Raw genomic sequence first — 21,257 nt, forward strand, 5'->3', positions numbered from 1 at the left:
GTTAAGTGTACCCGTTTCCTCATCTGAGAGTAGGGTAGAATACTACTGACTTCACTAGGTTGGTGTGAAGAGTAAAGGTAATTGCTACACATAAAGTCCTGGCACTGCTAATAATTGTTGGCTCTTATTGTAATAATGAGAAAACTGTCCTATCGAATCCACAAAATAAGATCCCACTGCTGTGGTCATACTGGGTATCCCTTGAGGAGAGATGAAATTCCTATTGTGAGCCATCTTTGGAATTAGAATATCCTGGCCAGGAAGTGAGACCTTGTAGGCTGACTGTAAACTGGGGTAAGACACATTCGCTTCTTTGAGAATCTCTCTCAGGCTTGGACTCTGGGGCATCTCAATGTCATTGAGGACATTCTTGTTTGGTGTAGAAACAATGGCTTCTTCCTCATGGAAGAAGCTGTGTTCTAAGCAAAGAGGCACACGTACAAAGGCAAGAAGGCAGTCATGCTGGAGACCTCAAGTACCCAACGTCTTGTGCCTGCAGGTTCCCGCAGCAGAGTGACCACATCGAGAAGGTCAATGTAAGTTTCACTCAGAGCTGTAATTTCCTCAGGACTTTAAAACTGAATGCATGTTTCAGTCTGGTCTCAGCGCTGCTGTGGGAAATTAACCAGAGGCTCTGCATTCATGCTCTGGCTGGAATGGGAAAAGGCAAGAGAAAATGCCACGGTTTGACAGTTGCAATTGTTATATGGTACAAAATTCTATTCTACATGTATCTGTGGTTTATTGAAATGGGTAGTTAAATGTGTTAGTTTGGTTTTCAACTGAAAATTTGCTCCTGACACTGACACTGAAGTGAACCTATGCTTTCTGTTTCATTCCATTCATTCATTCATTTCATTCATTCACTTATTTAACAAAAATATAAGTACCACCAATTATAAACCAGGGCTTTTTCCAAGTGTCGGGGACGTAAAGCTGATCCCTGCCCCCTAGAAAACAGACACGTAATAAGGAAGCTGGATATCTGAATAAGTTACAACAGGTTTAAAATGGGGCAAGAAAAAAATTCTTTGAGACTCTAGTAGTGATAATTCTCTAGGATAAATACAGAACTACAAACAATAGGATTCCTTCAAATAGGAACAGGTTAGATATTGGGCATACCCCAAAAGACAAATGACCAATGTAATAACCCTAGGGGAAGAGCCTAATAATATTCCCATTTGACTTATGAACAACTGAGGTAAAGAAAAGTTAACTAATTTGTACCTGACCACACAACCAGTGAGTGGCAGAACACGGATTTTAATCCACTTATGTCTGACTCAACTCCTGTCTAGACTAAAAATGACTGCTATTACCAACTTACTTGGGCATAGTTTGATTGTTATGTGGAAAAAAAGATAATTTAGATGGTGCCTCAATTATAAAAAAGATCCCTGATTGTAGGACTGTACCTAGTATTAACTAATATAGGTATTTTTAAAATTATCATTTCAGATGGCATTAAGTATAATTTTAAATAAGATGGGTACCTTATTTAGGAATATCTGGCATGTTTGGCAACTTTAAGATGGTTCTGCTGACCTTACCTCTTGGTATTTATGCCATTGTGTAATCTCCTCCTCTTGAGGGCTGGTTCTGGTAACTCACTTCTAACAAACAGAATACAGCAAAAGTGATTCTTGATATAAATAAAGAATTGAATCAATCAATCGAGCAATCAATCAATCATCAATCAATCAAGGAGAAGAAACAGTTTTTCCTCACAGGAGAATTCCAACTAGTAAGTTTAAAAGAAAAGTGGGATATAGAGAATCACATTAGGCAAACATCATAGTAACAAACATTATGGACAAGACCACTGCTGGATGCTAAATTGATGGGCAAAAGTTTGAGGAGAAACAGGCCTGGTCTCAAATTATCTCCGCCAAAGATATTACCCATTTCAGTGAGAAACAGAGTAACTACAGTGGAAAACCCAGCCGACATCCACCTAACCAAGGGCTCAAGACAAACATAACTGGTGATAAGACATTACTTTGGAATTTTATAAACAAAATATGAAACACAAATCATTAAAAGAGACTATAATAAAATTAAGAATGTTTACTTATCAAGACAATTTAGGAGAGTAAAAAGGCAAGTCAAAGTAGAAGAAATCTACTCATATATAAATGACAAAGATCATGCCCAGAATATGTAAAGCGCTCCAAAAACCAGCATGAAAAAGACAACCCACTGAAAAAAAGGAAAAATTTTACTTTAGAATTACCGAGCAATTCTACTCATGTTTATACCCTCCCACACAACTTCAGAATTTTATGCTGAGAGGCACCAAAACACATGTATGAACATGTTCAAAGCAGAATTATTCATAATATCCTCAAATTGGAAGCACCCAGATGTCCACTGAAAACAGAATGGTGAAATAACTCATGCAATGGAATATTATATAACAACACAAGTGAGCTCACTATATACCCTTCAATGTAGATCGATCTTAACAATCTGTGGTTCAGGGGAAGAAGCCAGTCACTTACACACACACCGCATACCTTGTGATTTTATTTAGGCAAAAACTAAAATATTTCATTTAGGGCTACTCAGTTTGAAGCTAAATTATAAACAAAAGGAAAGGGGCAACCTGGGGCCTTTGGGGGTCCAGAGGATGTTCTATTTCATAACGTAGGTAGTGGTTACATAACTTGTTAAATTATACATTTATTTATTTAAAAAAGAAAGAATATGATATCCACGCAGCCGTCTTCTGGGCAAATGACACTTTCCTAGTGCCACAAAAATATTTAATACATGACGCAGTGTGTTTAAGTACTTAATTTTTAGGATCATGAGTATTTAGATTTTTCTGAACTTTTGATAGTCATATATTTTTTTACCATAAGTGCTGTAGACAGAAAGATTCCTCACAAAATTTGTTGACAATGACAATCTGTTTTATCAAATTTTGCAGAAAATGTGAGCCAAGTTCTCTTATTATAACCATATGTAATGTGAAACTAAAAGTGAAGATTTTCCTTAATTTACTCCATGTTCAGTGAATGCCTCCAGGCATAAGAGGGGGATGAAGTGTCTACAAGTCAAATCGTAATGAAAACATCAGAGATGACACTTCTTCAACTAGTCCACTTGATGGCACTAAACTAACATAGAATGTGGGCTAATTCTTCATAGACGTTCGATGCATTGAGTGTTTTCAATATGTTGTCATAATCTTAGACCTTATGAAGTCTAAAGGTCTTTTCTGGCTTAGAGCTTTGGATATATTCAGTAGGAAAAAAAAGGATTAAAAATTCTTAAAGAATTAAAGCTGGTTTTGAGTGCTAAAGAAAGATATATTAAAAGTCTCAGCACAAATTGAGCTTTTCATGTCTTCCTGCCTCTTGCTTCTCCCACATCTCTAAATTATGTACCCTAGGAAAATAATTTTTGGTTCTAAGATTTTAGAAGATCAGGCTTGATAGATCTATATGCATTGCAAGACTTCAAACTGAATTCTTTTATGAGGAGAATGAAGTGGAGAAGATTTTGCCCCTGTTGTCAGCTCGGGCTGACTACCATAGACTGGGAGACCTTAAACAACAGACACGTATTTCTCACAGTTCCGAAGGCTGCAAAGTCCGAGATCAAGATGCTGGAAGAGTACGTGTCCGGTGAGGGCCCGCTTCCTGGTTTGCAGGTGGGTGTTGTCTTCTTGTACCCTCACAAGGCAGCGAGCAGAGAGGGGAAGAGAGCTCTCCTGACTCTTCTTAGAATGGCACTAATCCCATTCACGAGGGCTCCATTCACAAGACCTATTTACCTCCCAAAGCTTCCCCCACCCCATACCATCACAGAGAGGATTAGGATTTCAACATGTGAATTTGGGGGGACACAAACATTGTTTATGATGCCATGGTCCATGCTCTGCACAGCAGATAGAGGAAGGGGCAGAGCCTTTGCATGCTGGCAGTGAGGATGCAGTTTCACAGGCTTGGGTTCTGAAGTTCAAGGAAAGAGGCTGCTTTCCTTCTTGGAGGAGTATCTTCGCTGTGACTCCTCATCTGTAAGCCGTGGGAAGTGGTTCTTGGCTGGTGAAGAGAATTGGGAGACTGAAGAAATGGGAGAGGCTACTGTTTTGGGGGATGCATTTACTGAAAATGGAGTAAATTAAGTGGCCCTGACTTCTAGTTTCACAATACATACAGCTCTAAAGAAAGAAACTGTCCCACATTTTTCTGAGTGAAATAATTTGTTTTATGTGTGTCAGAATTTGGCATTGCAAAACAGTTGACAAACCTGTTAGTGCTACATGGAATACCAATAATAATCCCCAAAGAGAGCTACAAGGATCTCTGTTCTTAGATTAACCATGACAGGTCCTTTTCCTGACTTGTAATAAAGTAAGATATTTCACCTAAATTCTTTTTAAAAATCCTGCAATGACTCCCTCTTCTGTGTGAAGACTTCAGGGTGCCGCTTGCCTGTCAATGACCTCTAGAGGTGGTGGGCTCTATTTCCCAGGGAGACAGGAAGCTTCTTGAGAGCAGGAAGAAGCTGCTCTTATCTCTGTTCCTTATAGCAGAAAACCCAATGATTTAGAGAGATGGATACTCAATAAGCATGAATATGACGACTGAACTGTCATTATGCTCAATCTAAGACCTGATCTTATAGTTCCTTCCTTCCTGTGAAGATCTGGTTGTCTAGCATGTCCATATATGAATTAAGGTCATCGCAGCTTTTAAAGGTAGAAAATGTGATAGAAAATGAAATACTTTGTGTGCATACTTTTAAATCTAAATGGTGTACTTTTTAAAATAAGGCACCGCTCTGTGCCTTCCTTTCCACTTCCTTCCTCTTTTGCTGCAAAGGACCAGCAGTTTTCTCCATAATACTTCAGATAACGTTTATTTCCCTCAAGAACTGAAAAAGTTTGTGAGCACTCCTTCAGCATTATTTGACAATATTAAGCAATTTTAGTTGTCTATTAAGTTTTAAAATGTTACCTGTAAGAAACAAACCAAAAAAAAAAAGGTATTAGAACAATAAGAATTTAAAAATAAGTAGACCTTTTGGACTTTAAAAATATATAAAAAACAAAAACCCAACACAGGCTAAAAAAACACACAAAATCTGATCCTTTTTTCACAACACAGGACTCATCTTTATGTTTCTTGAATCATCAGCCATTTGTCAAAATGCCAGCGGCAATGTTATACATAGGAGGTTATTAACCTTAACCTTAATTCAGCCAGGAAGAGCTCTGTGAGCCAAATGTGCGTTCATGGAGCCTTTACACAAATTCTCTGAAACGTTAGAACACTAGGAAAGGACCACAGTGTATATTTCCTAAAATTTAACAACATAGTTTAAAAGCTATGAATAAAAAATCTCCCACCGTTTTAAAAAATTGCAGTATAGTTGATTTACAATATTGTGTTAGTTTCAGGTAAACAGCAAAGCGATTCAGATATATATATGTATATATATATATGTATTCTTTTTCAGATTCTTTTCCATCATAGGTTATTACAAGATATTGACTATAGTTCCCTGTGCTATACAGTAGGTCCCTGTTGTTTATTTGTTTTATATATAATAGTGTGTATCTGTTAATCCTATACTCCTAATTTTATCCCTCCCTGTCCCCTTTCCCCTTTGATAAACGTAAGTTTGTTTTCTATGTCTGTGAGTCTGTTTCAGTTTTGTAAATAAGCTGATTTGTATCCAAAAAATCTTCCATCTTTAATGAGTTTCTCCTGATGTCGAAAAAAATCTTCACAAGCAATATCAAATATTGCTATTATATGCTTTTATAAATAATAAAAATGTACAATAATTTTATCATATAAGGAAAATTGCTAGGACAATGGTTCATATGGGTCTTTCTGCCTGGGCTTAAAAATGTTTTCATATTTTGACTCTAAATGTTGTTTCTTTCTATGTTTTTTTAAAAAATTAACACATGGAGGAGAAAAGTTACTCAATGGCTGAGTCTATAAACTAACTAATATTTGGTACAGACAGAAGTCTCCTCCTGTTCTGGACACGTGTCCTCACTGCCTTAGCATAGTGCCTGAAGCACAGAAGGTGCTCAATGAATATACTTTTTTTATTTGTAATATTTTGTTTTGCCTTTATTCTTTCAGTTTTATTGAGATATAATTGACCTCCAGCATTGTATGAGTTTAAGGTGTACAGCTTAAGGACTTGACATATATTGTGAAATGTTTACCACAATAAGTAAGAACTCTTTTTAAAACATAATCACAATATCCATTATCACAGCTAAAAACAAAGAAGTCTAACAGTAATTTTTAACGTAATCAAATATAGTCATTAAACAAAAACAAACAAAGAAAGGCCACTCACTTTTTCTGACTTTAAAAGCAAATTTCAAGGTTAGGAAGCACATGTGATATTGTCATCAATGCAAGGTCACTGATCATTTGGTGTCAGAAACACTACGGATCAATATTCAGGAAATTAAAGCAATATGTTTTATCTATTATTTGCTAACAACAATAAAAAATTTTCGTAAACAAACTCAAAAATAACCAATAGAAACAAAAGTAATTTAGGCTATCCAATTATTCAAAACAGGCCAAATAATCCTAATAATAAAAACACATTACTACCTCACACCACTCAGGATGGCTACAATCAAAAATCAGAAAGCAAGCGTCGGTGAGGACGTCGAGAAACTGGAACACAGTGTTTGCCTTTTTGTGACTGGCTTATTTCACTAGCACAATGTCCATGGTGCTTATTCATGTCGTAGCACATGTCAGAACTTCCTTTCTTTTTAAGGCTGAGTAACATTTCATTGTATTATACGTATATACCACATTTTGCTTATCCATTTCATTCGTCCATGGACACTTGGGTTGCTTCCACGTTTTAGCTATTAAGAAAAATTCTGCAATGAACATGGATGTACAAATATCTTTTTGAGGCTCTGCTTTCAATTCTTCTGAGTATGTACCCAGAGGTGGAATTGCTGGATCATAGGATAGCTCTATTTTTAATTTTTTTAAGAAATGTCATGCTCCTTTGCACAACGGCTATACCATTTTACATTCTCACCAACAGCAGAGAAGGGCTCAATGAATACTTACTGAAAGAAGGGACCACTGAACACTGTGGACGCTGCTTTCTCTTGAGCCCTTCCATCTACCTCCACACCAGTGTCACTTTCCTAGCTCTGGTTCTCATCTCTGGTTTATTTACTGTACTAGCCTACTGAACTGTCTCTGGTTACCGCCCATGTTTGCTCCTGTTCATTCTCTGCCATATAACTTCGACCTTTTTCCAAAGCAAATTAGGTCATGGTAGTAGCTAATATTTACTGATCCCTTGTATGTGCCAAACACTTTACATGCATCATGTAATTAAATTCTTGAAGCAACAATGGTAAGAAGGCATTATTGTTCCTGATGAATAAATCAAGGCACAGAGAGGTCAAGTGGATATAGACCAAAGGCAGTCTGGCTCTGGCAGTCTACCCTTCTGTGATATTACGCCACCTGATGTAAGGGGGTGATTAACAATCTCAGTTTTCCTGGAACTGTCTTAGTGTAGCACTGAAAGTCTGGTGCCATAGGAAACTCCTTTGTCCCAGGTAAACTTCAACAGTTGGTTACCCTACATACAGCAATAAGAACCTTGCAGTAGTGTACTTTCATTTCTCCGCTCCCAACTTTTGTGTTATTTTATCATACATTCTACTTTTCCATATGTTATAAATATTTCCATATTCCATATCTAATATTTTTGTTTAAATAATTATTCTGAAAAGAGATTTAAATAATAGAAAAATCTTGCATGTTTTCTATGCTCATCAATCCTCTGTGTAGATCCAGATTTCCATCTGGTATTCTTTTCGTTCTGCCTAAAGGATTTCCTTTAATATTTCTTACAGTGTGAGTCTGCCGGCGATGCTTATTTCACCTTCTGTATATCTGAAATGTCTTTATTTTGATTTCATTTTTGAAAGAAAATAGAACTGAAGGAAATAGAGTTACAATTTTTTCTTTCAGTATTTTAAATCATTTGATCTACAGAATTCTTGCTTGCATCATTTCTTTTGTTTCTCTCCAGGTTTATTGAAATATAATGATGTATAATATTGTATTAGTCCAAGGTGTACAACATGACTTGATATATGTATATATTGCAAAAGGATTACCACAACAATTTTAGTTACTATCAATCACCTCACATAGCTATAATTTTTATTTCTTCTGATGAGAACTTTTAAGATTTATTCTCTTAGCAACTTTCAAATATTCAGTACAGTATTGGTAACTATAGTCACCACGCTATACATTACATCCCCAAACTTACTTAGAACTGAAAATTTGTGCCTTTTGACTGACTTCACCCATTACACTTTACCCCACTGCACCTCTCTCCTCTGGCTACTATGAGTTCTTTTTTTTTTAATTTTAGATTCCACATATAAATGAGATCATACAGTATTTGTCTTTCTTTGTCTGATTTTTTCACTTAACATAATGCCTTTGAGGTCCACCCATATTGTCAAAAATAGCAGGAATTCCTTCTTTTTTATGCCTGAAAAATATTTCACAGTATATATACACCACATTTTCTTTATCCATTCATCTGTTGATGAACACTCAGGTTGTTTTCATGTCTTGGCTATTGTAAATAATGTGGCAACAAACACAGGGGTGCATATATCTTTTTGAGATAACGTTTTTGTTTTCTTCAGATAAATATCCAGAAATGGAATTACTGGATCATATAGTAGTTCTATTTTTAATTTTTTGAGGAACCTCTGTACTGCTTTCCTTATTTGTTGCACCAGTTTACATTCCCACCAATGGTGCACATGGGTTCCCTCTTCTCCACATCCTTGCCAGCACTTGTTATTTGTTGTCCCTTTGGTAACAGCTCTTCTGGCAGGTGTGAGGTGATATCTCACTGTAGTTTTGATTTGCATTTCTCTGAGGATGAGTGACGCTGAGCATCTTTTCATGTGTCTGTCAGCCATCTGTATGTCTTGGAAAAATGTCTATTCAGCTCCTCTGCCCATTTTTAAATTGGATTTTTTTTTCTAATGCATTGTATGAGTTCTGTATATATTTTGGATATTAACACTTTATTAAATGTATGATTTGCAAATATTTTCTCCCATTCTTTAGGTTGTCTTTTCATTTTGTTGATAGTTTCCTTTGTTGTCTAGAAGCTTTTTGGTTTGATGTGGTCTCACTTTATTTTTACTTTTGTTGTCTTTGCTTTTGATGTCAAATCCAAAAAATCGTTGCCAAAACAGATGTCTAGGAGCTTACCCCTATGTTTTCTTCTAGGAGTTTTATGGGTTCAGGTCTTTCATTCAAGTTTTAATCCATTTTGAGTTGATCTTTGTGTCTAGTGTAAGATAGGGGGCTTATGTCTAGTTGATCTTTGTGTCTAGTGTAAGTAAGATCTCCCCATGTATAGTCTTGGCTCCTTTGTTGTAAATTAATTGACCATATATGTGTGGGTTTATTTCTAGGCTCTCTATTCTGTTTCATGAGTCTGTGTGTCTGTTTTTATGCCAATACCATACTGTTTTATTACTACAGCTTTATAATATAGCTTGAAACCAGAGAGCACGATGCTTCCAGATTTGTTCTTTTTCTCAAGATTGCTTTATTGGGGTCTTTTCTGGTTCCATACACATTTTAGGATTGTTTATTTCTGTGAAAAAAAAAAAAGCCATTGGAATTTTGATAGGAATTGCCTTGAATCTGTAGGTAAGTTTTGATTAGATGGATGACATTGCAAATTTTACCTTTTAGGTGATGGTTTTCTTCTATTCTTATAAATATTCTTGAGGTTTTTTTCCTGGGACACAGTTAAATTACTTGGAAACAGGTGGATCCTTTCAGGTCTTGATTTTAATGTCTGTCAGGCAGAATTCGAGCTGTGCTCAGCCTAGGAATAATTTTCCCCCACTTCTGAGGTGAGACCCTTCTAGGTACTCTACTCAAAGTCCCATGGATTATGAGGTTGCCCAGTCTGGCTGGTGGGAACAGGCACTATTCCTGGCCCACGGCAAGTGCTAGACATCACTACCTCTGATCTTTTGGATGGTTCTTTTCTCAGCCCAAGAGTTTTCTTTTTTGCATGTTCTGATCTGGGCTCAGCTGAATATTTCAGTGGGACCCTCTACTGATCTCTCACTGTGCAGCATTCTTCTCTTCAGTACTGTTCTACGAACACTAGCTGCCTTGGTCACCTGGAACTCTCAGCCTATCTCAATCCAGCAAGTCCTCTGGGTTCCCCCTCAGCCCCCATGCTGCACCACTGCCTGGAAAGTCTCTCAAGGCAGTAAGCTGGGACAATTGTAGGGCTGATTTCTTTGGTTTGTTTCTCAGGGATCACAGTTCTTTGTTGCCTGCCTAGTGTGTTATGAACTGTTATTTCATATATATTTGGTTTTTTTTATTTTGGCTGCGTTGGGTTTTCAGTGCTGTGCATGGGCTTTCTCTAGTTGTGGAACGTGGAGACTACTCTTTGTTGCAGTGCGCGGGCTTCTCATTGTGGTGGCTTCTCTTGTTGCAGAGCATGGGCTCTAGGTGTATGGGCTCTAGGGAATGTGGGCTTCAGTATTTGCAGCACACAGGCTCGGTAGCTGTGGCTTGTGGGCTCTAGGGTGTGCGGGCTTCAGTAGTTGTGGCACATGGGCTCAGTAATTGTGGCTCGCGGGCTCTAGAGAGCAGGCTCAGTAGTTGTGGCACATGGGCTTAGTTGCTCTGCGGCATGTGAGATCTTCCTGGACCAGGGCTCGAACCCATGTCCCCGGCATTGGCAGGTGGATTCTTAACCACTGTCACCAGGGAGGTCCCTCATATATATTTGTTTATTGGCTGTTTCAGGTGGAGGATAAGTCCAGTCCCTGCTTCTTCATTTTGGCTGTGTGAGACCAGTATGTGTTGAATAAATGACCATAAAATGTTGGTTCTCCCTTTCAGATTGCCACACATATTAGCACACAAATTTAGTGTGACTGTTTACATGTTTTTGAACTTCATTCAAAATTGATTTCATGTCATTAAATTACCAAACTTATGTTTTTGTTTATGTAGACATGATATAAATGAAAGGACTGAACATAAAATGATTAACTACAAAGACTCGCTACTTCACAGGAACAAGATAAGCAAGATAGTTCCTGGTTTGCTTATTTATGTGCATCTTACCAGTTGCTTTACTGGCATTTTGAAATAGCTACATTTAATTGTGCAAAAATATTTCAGATGATCTGTCTAAATGTGACCTAGTTAGGTAATAAAATAATAATTCTTTTGAATGGCTAATATCAGTTTACATGGATAGAATTATGACCTATGTAATCTGACTTATTTGAGTTCAGTGTTTACTGGATACATGCTATGTGCTAGACACTGAGCTAAGTCTGGAGACAGAGATGAATAATAAACAGCCTCTGCCCTGGAGGAGCTCAGAGGAGGCAGGACTGATAAATGCTTTGACAATGTGATAAGCGCTGCAGCTGCACTAATTACGGATTGCTATGAGAGCACTGAGGTGGGGCACCTCACACAGCTCGGGACAGGGTGATGGCTGTGGGTGGGAAGGTGTAGCTGATGCTCTGGGTGACCTGCTTCTCTCCTTCCTTTGCTGCAAGAGCCCTGATTTGATGATTCCCTCTCCTCCTCCCCAGTGGGACCAGAAGTGAATGTTCTCAAGTCTAACTCAGTCACTGTCAATCATTGCATTCCTATGCTCATTTTCAATGACTGGTTTAGGTGAGGGCATGTGACACACCCCCTGGGAAGGAAGATGTAAAAGTAATGCTACAGATGCGACTCGGGACAGCTTTTTCTCCTGATAGAAGGAGCCATGCAAGGAGAAACCTCTTTTCTGGCTTTGAGCACAACTGTGTGACAACACGATATCTGAGCTGTGTCATTCATGTTATGATCATGAAAGGACAGCCTGAGAATGAGCTGTAATATGCTGCAGCATATGTAATATGCTGAGGATTGAAGAGCAGAAATAAGGAAAGCTGTTGGGTCCTTGCTGACATCATCGTGTTGCTAAATTACAAACTTGGAATCTTCTGTCTCTATCTATCTTTTCTTGTTGCTGTTATAATGAGATAATAAATCCTTATTATTTAAGCCACTTTCAGTTATTCCATTACATTCAGTCAAAAGTATCCTAACTAATATAGAAGATTTCCCAAAGAAGTGAAGCTTGGTTAAGGCCTTAAAGGACCAAAGATATTTATCCCTGGAGTTAGCTGGATGGAGGAGAGGGAGAGCTTGCTCCAGGCAGAGAGAAGAGCTTATTCAAAAGCTTAGAAATACAAAGCAGTATGGAGTGCTTGCGAAAGTACAAGCAGTTCTGTACTGGACTGCTGTTCTAGTAATTCAGATTTTCTCATTTGGGTAGAATGTCTTTTGCACATAGTAGATATCCAATTGCTATTTGTTGCCTGATTGCTTTTATAATGTTTTCTTTAATTATACTGAATTCAGTCCAAGAATGTCTATTGATGTGCCAGGAATTTTACAAGCACATATGGTAGAATCTGACTCTCGTCTGTGGCAGTACCCATCCCAACCCCCTTCTAAAATGCTAAGAACTAAAAACTACATTTCCCAGACTTTCCTGAGAGGGTTTTGATTTATTTTCCATCAATTAGATACAATCACTCAGGACTCTGACTTGAAAAAGCACCCCAGTGAGGAGAGAAGCGGAACATGAGGCATCGGCGTCAAGGTTGTGAATATGGCCAAGGTGACGTGTGCACAGATGTGCTCCAGTGTCCCCCGGTTTGTACGAGAGGCAGCAGTCACCTTGGTGGCTCATGTGGGTGGTGTACTAGGAGTTATTCCCGGAACCTCAGCCTGGAGTCTGTTTCTTCAGCCCTCCCCAAAACTTCGTAAGTCATGTATACTCCATATTCAACTCTCTCTGTATAAGCTACTGTGGGTCCGGCGTCTGCATTTAGGAACCCTGGCTGATACAACGTGTGAGACAGCCCTGGAGCTCAAAGACCTCAGGGACTAGTGGTGCAGAACAGAGTCACCTTACTCTGGGATTACAGGATTACAATCTGTATAGCAATTAATACTTTCCACAGCACTTTTAAAGCACCTCACTTTTGTGAAGTTAATAGGGCTTCTGTGACACTAATAGGGCTTTAACATATGCTCTTTTGACAAATGCAGAAATTGAGGCCCCTGGGAAGTTAAGAGAGACAGAAATAAAGTAGTGATTGCTGAGACTAGAATCCAGGTGTTTTTGCCAGGTGCTGTGCCCCGGCTTGCAGGATCTTAGCTCCCCGACCAGGGATTGAACCCATGCCCCCTGCAGTGGAAGTGTGGAGTCCTAACCACTGGACCGCCAGGGAATTCCCTAGAATTCAGGTTTTACAACTCCTAATCTAGTGCTCTTTCCTCTAAGTGCCATTTGGAGAATGGGCTGTCCTACAGGGAACGCTACTGGAATTATATCTTTGCATTACTGGAAACTTGTCATACAGTCAGACCTTTCTAACAGAGATGCTGCACCCACTGGCATGTAGCTGAAAAGCTTTGTGGCCCATTACTGGTCCTTTGAATCACCCCTTCTCACTTGAATAGAATGTTTAATGGAAACTCATCAGCTAAACCAGAAGTATGTCAAGCGTTACTATCACTTCCTCCACTCTACCTTCTTAGAGATCATTAAGTGGCTCCGTTAAGTGTAATGGAAACATTATATTGACAAAGATAAATGAAAAGTTGCTCTAAAAGTTCAAACAAATTCTTAATGTATGTTTGATGAGAATATACAAAAACGGTGGTAATAAAGTTTCTAATTGCACACTATCCTGAAACAAATTTTCAAGAAAAAAATGGCTTAATTTTTCATATTGTGTTTTGCTTCTTCAACAGAGATATTAAATGCTTTTCCTAGAATTGCTAGAGGTGCTAAACGTAGCTATAATAAATGTTGACAATGGGAAAAAGATGTGAGTAAAATAAAAGAGAACACGCAGGCCTGTGCAATCTGAATTCAGTGGACCAATCTGGGGCTCTGCCAGCTACTCACATTTACCTATTCTGACAGTGGGAATTGCAGAGAGATGCCATTTAGCTGGAGGGTAAACACAGTATTTATTTGACTGAAGCTTTTCTATTAAAAGGCAGATTAAGAAGACTGGCAACTCACTTTCTCCTTCCCTTCTACACTATCAACTTCTCCACTTTCTACCACTCTTCCCCCGTCCCCCGCCATGTATGAGATTCATGCATAATGAATGAAGTAAGACTCTTGCTCAGGGCAGGTTAGGAATTCTGCTGATACTCTTATAGTCACATAGGTATAAAAATATGAGAAGTCAAGGCAATTTCATTATGGGCATAAGTCAATGACTTGCCCCTGTGTCTTCTGGCCTCTGCTACAAGGAACATTTTCAGTGGCAGTGGGGTGGTGAAGGAAAGAAAGAGTGAACAAATACTGAGATTTACCATAGTTTAGTTGCTGTGCTAAGTCTGCATTTCCTCATTAAATTTTTACATTAGCTTCTGATATAGTTAATATTATTATCACTATATTTGACATATGAAGAATCTATGAGTTCCAGGATTTTGTAACTTGACCGAGATCATACAGTTAGGGGGCTTCAGACTTGTGGAGTCTCCACATCTGTGTTCTTTGCCACAAAACTAAACTTACCAGAATAAGACTTACTAACAAATTGGCTCCAGATAAATTCGGCAAAGTTTCAGGTTACAAAATCAACATACAAAACCCAGTTGCATTTCTATACACTAATAAGAAACTATCTGAAAGAGAAAGAGAAAAAGCAATCCCATTTATAAGAGCATCAAAAGGAATTAAGATACCTAGAAAAAAAATTTAACCAAGGAGGTGAAAGACCTGTACACTGAGAATTATAACACATTGATGAAAGCTATTAAAGAAGACACAAATAAATGGAAAGATATCCCACCTTCTGGGAACGGAAGAATTAATATTGTGAAAATGTTCATACTACCAGAGCAATCTACAAGTTCAATGCAATTCCTAGTAAAATTCCAATGGCATTTTTTACAGAAGTAGAAAAAAATAATCCTAAAATTTAAATGGAACCACAGAAGACCTCAAATAGTCAAAGAAATCCTGAGAAAGAACAAAGCAGGAGGCATCACACTTCCTGATATCAAGCTATACTATACAACTATAGTAATCAAAACAGTGTGGCAATGGCATAAAAACAGACAAACAGATCAATGAACAGAATAGAGAGCCCAGAAATAAATCCACACATATATGGTCAACTAATTTTTTTTTTCCCCCCACTAAGCTGCATGAAGGATCTTAGTTCCCTGACCAGGGATGGAATCTGCCATGCCCCCTGAACTGGGAGCTTGGAGTCTTAACCACTGGACCACCAGGGAAGTCCCACGAGTCAACTAATTTTTGACAAGGATACCAAAAACACACAATAGGGAAAGGATAGTCTCTTCAATAAATGGTGTTGGGAAAACAGAATAGCCACATGAAAAAGAGTAAAACTGGACCCCTATCTCATACCATTAACAAAAATTAACTTGAAATGGATTAAAGATTTAAATATGAGACTTGAAACCACAAAACTCCTAGAAGAAAACATAGAGAAAAGCCCTTTCACATTGGTCTTGGCAATTATTTCTTTTCTTTTTAACATCTTTATTGGAGTATAAGTGCTTTACAATGGTGTGTTAGTTTCTGCTTTATAACAAAGTGAATCAGTTATACATATACATATGTCCCCATATCTCTTCCCTCTTGCATCTCCCTCCCAGCAATTATTTCTTGAATAAGACACAAAACCACAGGCAACTAAAGCTAAAATAAGAGGGACTATATCAAACCAAAGAGCATGTGCACAGCAAAGGAAAAAAATTAATACATTGAAAAGGCAACCTTATCAAATGGGGAAAGATATTTGCAAAACATATATCTGATAAAGGATTAATATCCCAAATATATGAAGAACTCATACAACTGAATAGAAAAAAGCAAATAATCCATTTTAAAGATGGGTAAAGGACCTAAATAGTAATTTTTCCAAAGAAGACATACAGATGGCCAAAGGTACATGAAAAGGTGCTTATCATCACTAATCATCAGAAAAATGCAAATCAAATCCTCAAGGAGATATCACCTCACACCTGTTAGGATGGCTATTATCAAAAAGACAAGAGATAATAAATGTTGGTGAGGCTGTAGAGAAGAGAGAATGCTTTTACACTGCTTATGGAGATACAAATTGGTACAGCCATTACAGAAAACAGTAGGGCGGTTCTTCAAAAAAATTAAGCACAGAGTTACCATACGATCTAGCAATTCCACATCTGGGTATATTCCCAAAAGAACTGAAAGAAGGATTTTGAAGAGGTGTTTTTACACCCATGTTCATAGCAGCATTATTCACAATAGCCAAGATATGAAAACAACCTAAATGTCCTTCAATGGATGAATGGATAAAGAGAATGTGATATATATACATACATATATATATATGTATGTATATATATTCCCTTTTCTGTATATCCTCACCAACATGTTATCTCTTGTCTTTTTGAGAATAGCCATCTCATCAGGTGTGAGGTGATATCTCCTTGTCGTTTTGATTTGCATTTCTTTGGTGATTAGGATGCTGAGCACCTTTTCATGTACCTTTGGTCATTTGTATGTCTTCTTTTGGAAAAGGTGATACACACACACATATACACACAATGGAATATTATTCAGCCTTAAAAAAAATAATCCTCCCATTAGAAACAATATGGATGGACCTTGAGGGCATTATTCTAAGTGGAATAAGAGAAAAAAAGACAAATATGATATCACTTATATGTGGAATCTAAAAAAGCCAATTTCACAGACACAGAGGATAGGATGGTGATTGTCAGGGGATTGGGGGGAGGGGGTATATGGGGAGACGTAGGTCAAAGGGTACAAACTTTCAGTTATGAGAAGAATGAACTCTGAGGATCTAACATGCAGCATGGTGTCTATCATTAATAATACAGCACTGTATAACTGAAAGTTGCTGAGAGCAGATCTTAAGGGTTCTTATCCACACACACGAAGAGTTAACTATGTGAGGTAATGAAGGTGCTAATTATCTTGGTAATCATTTCACAATGGATATATATATATAAAATCATCACGTTGTACACTTAAAAAAATAAATATATGTAATTATATTTGTCAATTATTCCTCAATAAAGTTGGGGGAAAAAATCCCCAAAACCCAAATTGGCTCCAGCTAACTCCTTATTATTTAGTAATGGCTGCCACCCCTGGGGAGGAGTGAATGACACAAAGGGTGCCAATGTGATTTGAAAATTATAAAGCACGTGTTCATTTATTTGTTTCTCAAGTATATTTACTGAATACCTGTGTCACAGATTCACAGAAGAAAAGACTTAGTGCCTGCAGGTGAGGAATTAATTAGCCTTAGGAGGAGATGGACAACAGTTACAAAAAGAGCAGTGTCTGGGAGAAGTAAATGTAAGGGGAGATTACAGATGCCTCTAGAAGACAGGAAGGACTTCACAGAGATGGCAGGATCTGAGCAAGACTTGAAAGAAAAATAGAATGTTGTCAGTGCCGTGACCAGAGAGAACATGGCTCTCGTGTTTGTGGAATCACAATTACTTTAGCATCGCTAGAGGTCAGGCGGTAGTTGGTCAGGGGTCTGGGGTGAAACAAGCCCGGTTAGATATGTAGGGGCCAGATCATAAGAGACCTTGTAAGATATACAAAGGAATACACATTTCTTTAAAACAATCTTTTTTTGTTGTGGTAAAATACACTTAACGAAAGGTTTAACATCTTACCTATTTTAAGTGTATAGTTCAGTGGTATTAAGTGCATTCATAATGTTGTGCAAGCATTACCACCCCCATCTCCAGAACTCTTCATCCTGCAAAACTGAAACTCTTAACCCGCTAAACAATAACTCCCCACCTGCCCTGCATCCAACCCCTGGCAACCCCCACTCTGCTTCCCAGAATGGTGATTTAGACTATTCTAAATACTTCACGTAGGTGGAATCATAAATTACCTGTCCCCTCTGTGACCAGCTTACTTCGATTAACACGTCTTTCATCTGTGTTGCAGCACTGTCAGAATTTCCTTCATTTGAAGGCTGAGGAAAATTCCATCTCGTGTTTGTACCACATTTGCTTACCCAGTCACCTGCTGACGAACACTTGCTTCCATATCTTAACTATTGTGAATAATGCTGCTATAAACATGGGTATAAAAATATCTCAAGCTCCTCCTTTCAATTCTTTTGGGTATATATCCAGATGTGGAATTGCTGGATCATATGGTAGTTTTATTTTAAAGTTTTTGAGGAACTTCTTTTATAAATTTATTTATTTATTTATTTTTGGCTGCATTGGGTGTTCGTTGCTGCGCGCGGGCTTTCTCTAGTTGTGGCAAGCGGGGGCTACTCTTCGTTGTGGTGCGTGGGCTTCTCATTGCGGTGGCTTCTCTTGTTGCGGAGCACGGGCTCTAGGCGCACAGGCTTCAGTAGTTGTGGCTCGTGGGCTTAGTTGCTCCGCGGCATGTGGGATCTTCCCAGACCAGGGCTCGAACCCGTGTCCCCTGTATTGGCAGGCGGATTCTTAACCACTGCGCCACCAGGGAAGTCCCTTTGAGGAACGTCTATGCTGTTTTCCGCAGTGGCTGCACCATTCTACATTCCCAGCAACACTGCACAAGGGTAATGGGTATACATTTTAGCCTCATCTGTGAATGGGGTCAAATAAAAAACTAGAATAAAATTATAACATTTATATGTTGTCAGAGGCGGACAGTGGCAGTGTGAAGGACGAATGAGGGAGAGGAATGCTGTGGAGATCTGAGCACTGGGGACGAGGAGAATGTGACTTACGTGAGAGCTCTCTGGACTGTAATTTCCAGGACTGGATATTTAATTGGTGAGTAAAAGAGAATGGGAGGATTCTAAGGTGACTCCAAGGGTTCTAACTCTGATAAATGGTTCAATGGTGCATGGCATGTTGATGTCATTATCAACGAGAGGCAAAATAGGATGGGAAGTCGGCTTAAAAGGCGGAGGTGAGCTCAGGCTTATAAATGTTGGGTGTGCAGATCCAGTGGGATATCCAGGAAGAAATACCCGGCACACAGTTAGATAGTCAAAGGTACAACTCACCATTTTTAACAACATGGTGTTGTTATACATATACACGTATATATACATGTACATGACTTTCCTTATACATATTCTGAACGAGACTGTAAGCTCTTTGAGGGCAAACTGTCTTGTTAACTGCTATAAATTTCAAACCTACTAAAACATCTAACAAATAATAAGTGTTCAATGATTACTTGTTGGATAAATATATGGGCCTGAACACAAGAACAGGGCCCAAGGCGGGTATGAAGCTTTGCAAGTCAGCAAGTAAGTGGCAAATGAAGCTTTTTGTACCAGTTGGGGTCACAGCAAGAAGCAAACGGAGTTAGCTGAAGCTAATTTAATCCTTTACAAAGGTGTCAGCATGGTTAAAGGGCCTGAAGCCTTTATCAGAGCCTATAAGGGCTGGAGCCATGGAGTAGGGGAGGTCTGGCGGGAGATGTGGTTATAAAGGTAATAACGCCTGCCAGCACTGGGGCACCAAACAGAGAAGGAGGAAAGATCCTGACCTCTTTTTTGTCCTGCTATAGGCTGCCTCCTATTGGTGGGACCCATTGGAGGGCAGGAAGCTTCAGTGATATAGTCCATAGGGGTCACTTTCTCCATGGAACGTGCACTATAGTTAGAAGCGTGCAACAGTAGAGCTACTGGTCCACGGTGAGGCCTCTGCGTAGCTCCCAAAGAAGATAATGGTTGGCTGAGTTTCCCAACGCTTATTTACAATAATTAGCCTGGGATCTCCATAACCAGACAGCTTCTGCAAATACACTCCCATTCTGGAACTGTCTCCTTTTGATCACAGGAAACACTCCTTCCTGGCCACAGGTGTGAACTTGCCTCTTTCATGTCATCACATCTCTGCCCACATCAGATGTGAGCCAAGACAAGGGCGTACCCTTAGATGCCTGACCACCTGGGAGATAAGTACCACATTCCTCCTTCCTTCCAGAGGAATTTCTTTTTTAGAACCGACTCTCCCTCCTAGAGGTAAATTCTGATTTCAAACACTCTTTTCCCCTGTGCTAGATATACCTTGGGACAAACTGCTGGGACTTACCTAACACATGGCCAGGACAAGGCATAGGGTGAGACCCAGTTCTGTCCTCTAAATCTCTCCACTCAGGAATGCGTGAAAACCCCTTTACAGCACTTTTTCTGCCCCCTCATCCTTTCCAATCCTCTCCCCATATAGTTGACAAGTTACAAGAATTTGAAACCAGGACATCAGAGCATGTTCAGTTTTTGATTGATTATTGAGTTGTTCTCAGCACTCAGAGCAGCTCTCTATGTCCTGGGGCCAACAGATGCTAGCTGCCACCCTTCTCTTACACAGCAAGTGAACAATCTCAGGAAAGTCTTCCCTCATATTGTGCCCCTTCCCCGGTAAGCCGTTCACTGTTTCCGACATTTCCCTGAGCACAATAACAGAGTCTCTCTGTAATAAGGCAGTTCTTAGGGGGGTTATTGCACCAGATTAGATGGTCACCTCTCACTCTGTTTAATTGTGTAGTTATTCGACACCAAAGAGAAATTTCCTGATCCTCTTTCATATTGATTAAACATAGCATAAATAAGGGAGAATAAAAGATAGCTGACTTATCCAATTTATATGTTTAATTTTACCTAAACTACACATTCACAATGGTAAGGTAAAACAGAAGAAGAAAGATATGTATGTGTTTACAGATATATACAAAGAAGATGAAAAAAAAAAAGAATAATTTGGAGCACCAGGCTTCAAGCTTAACTCATTCTTTCCTCAAGAGCCTATGTAATGAAATAGGATAAGCCATGGATTCAATCACCACGAGTGAGTTTAGAGTGTGTCTCTGGACTCCTCTCCACACTGGGTTTAGATACTGTTTGATTCTCTGTCTGTCCCGTGGAGGGAAGATGCTATTAGATTTCACTCCTCTAAAGATATGCTCCTTCTTTATCACAAATTCCAAGGTTCACTTTTTACCATGACTCCTGGAGCAATGGTAGAATGTCATTTTCAACTATGATGGCTTCTCTGTGTGAATGTCATGTAACAAAGAGGATAAACCAGATCTCACCCCGTGTCCGCAGTTGGCTTAGTTTATTATGGACAACAAAACTAAATAGC

The sequence above is a fragment of the Orcinus orca genome, chromosome 17 (genome assembly GCF_937001465.1).
Source record: "Orcinus orca chromosome 17, mOrcOrc1.1, whole genome shotgun sequence".
In the NCBI taxonomy this organism is placed as follows: Eukaryota; Metazoa; Chordata; class Mammalia; order Artiodactyla; family Delphinidae; genus Orcinus; species Orcinus orca.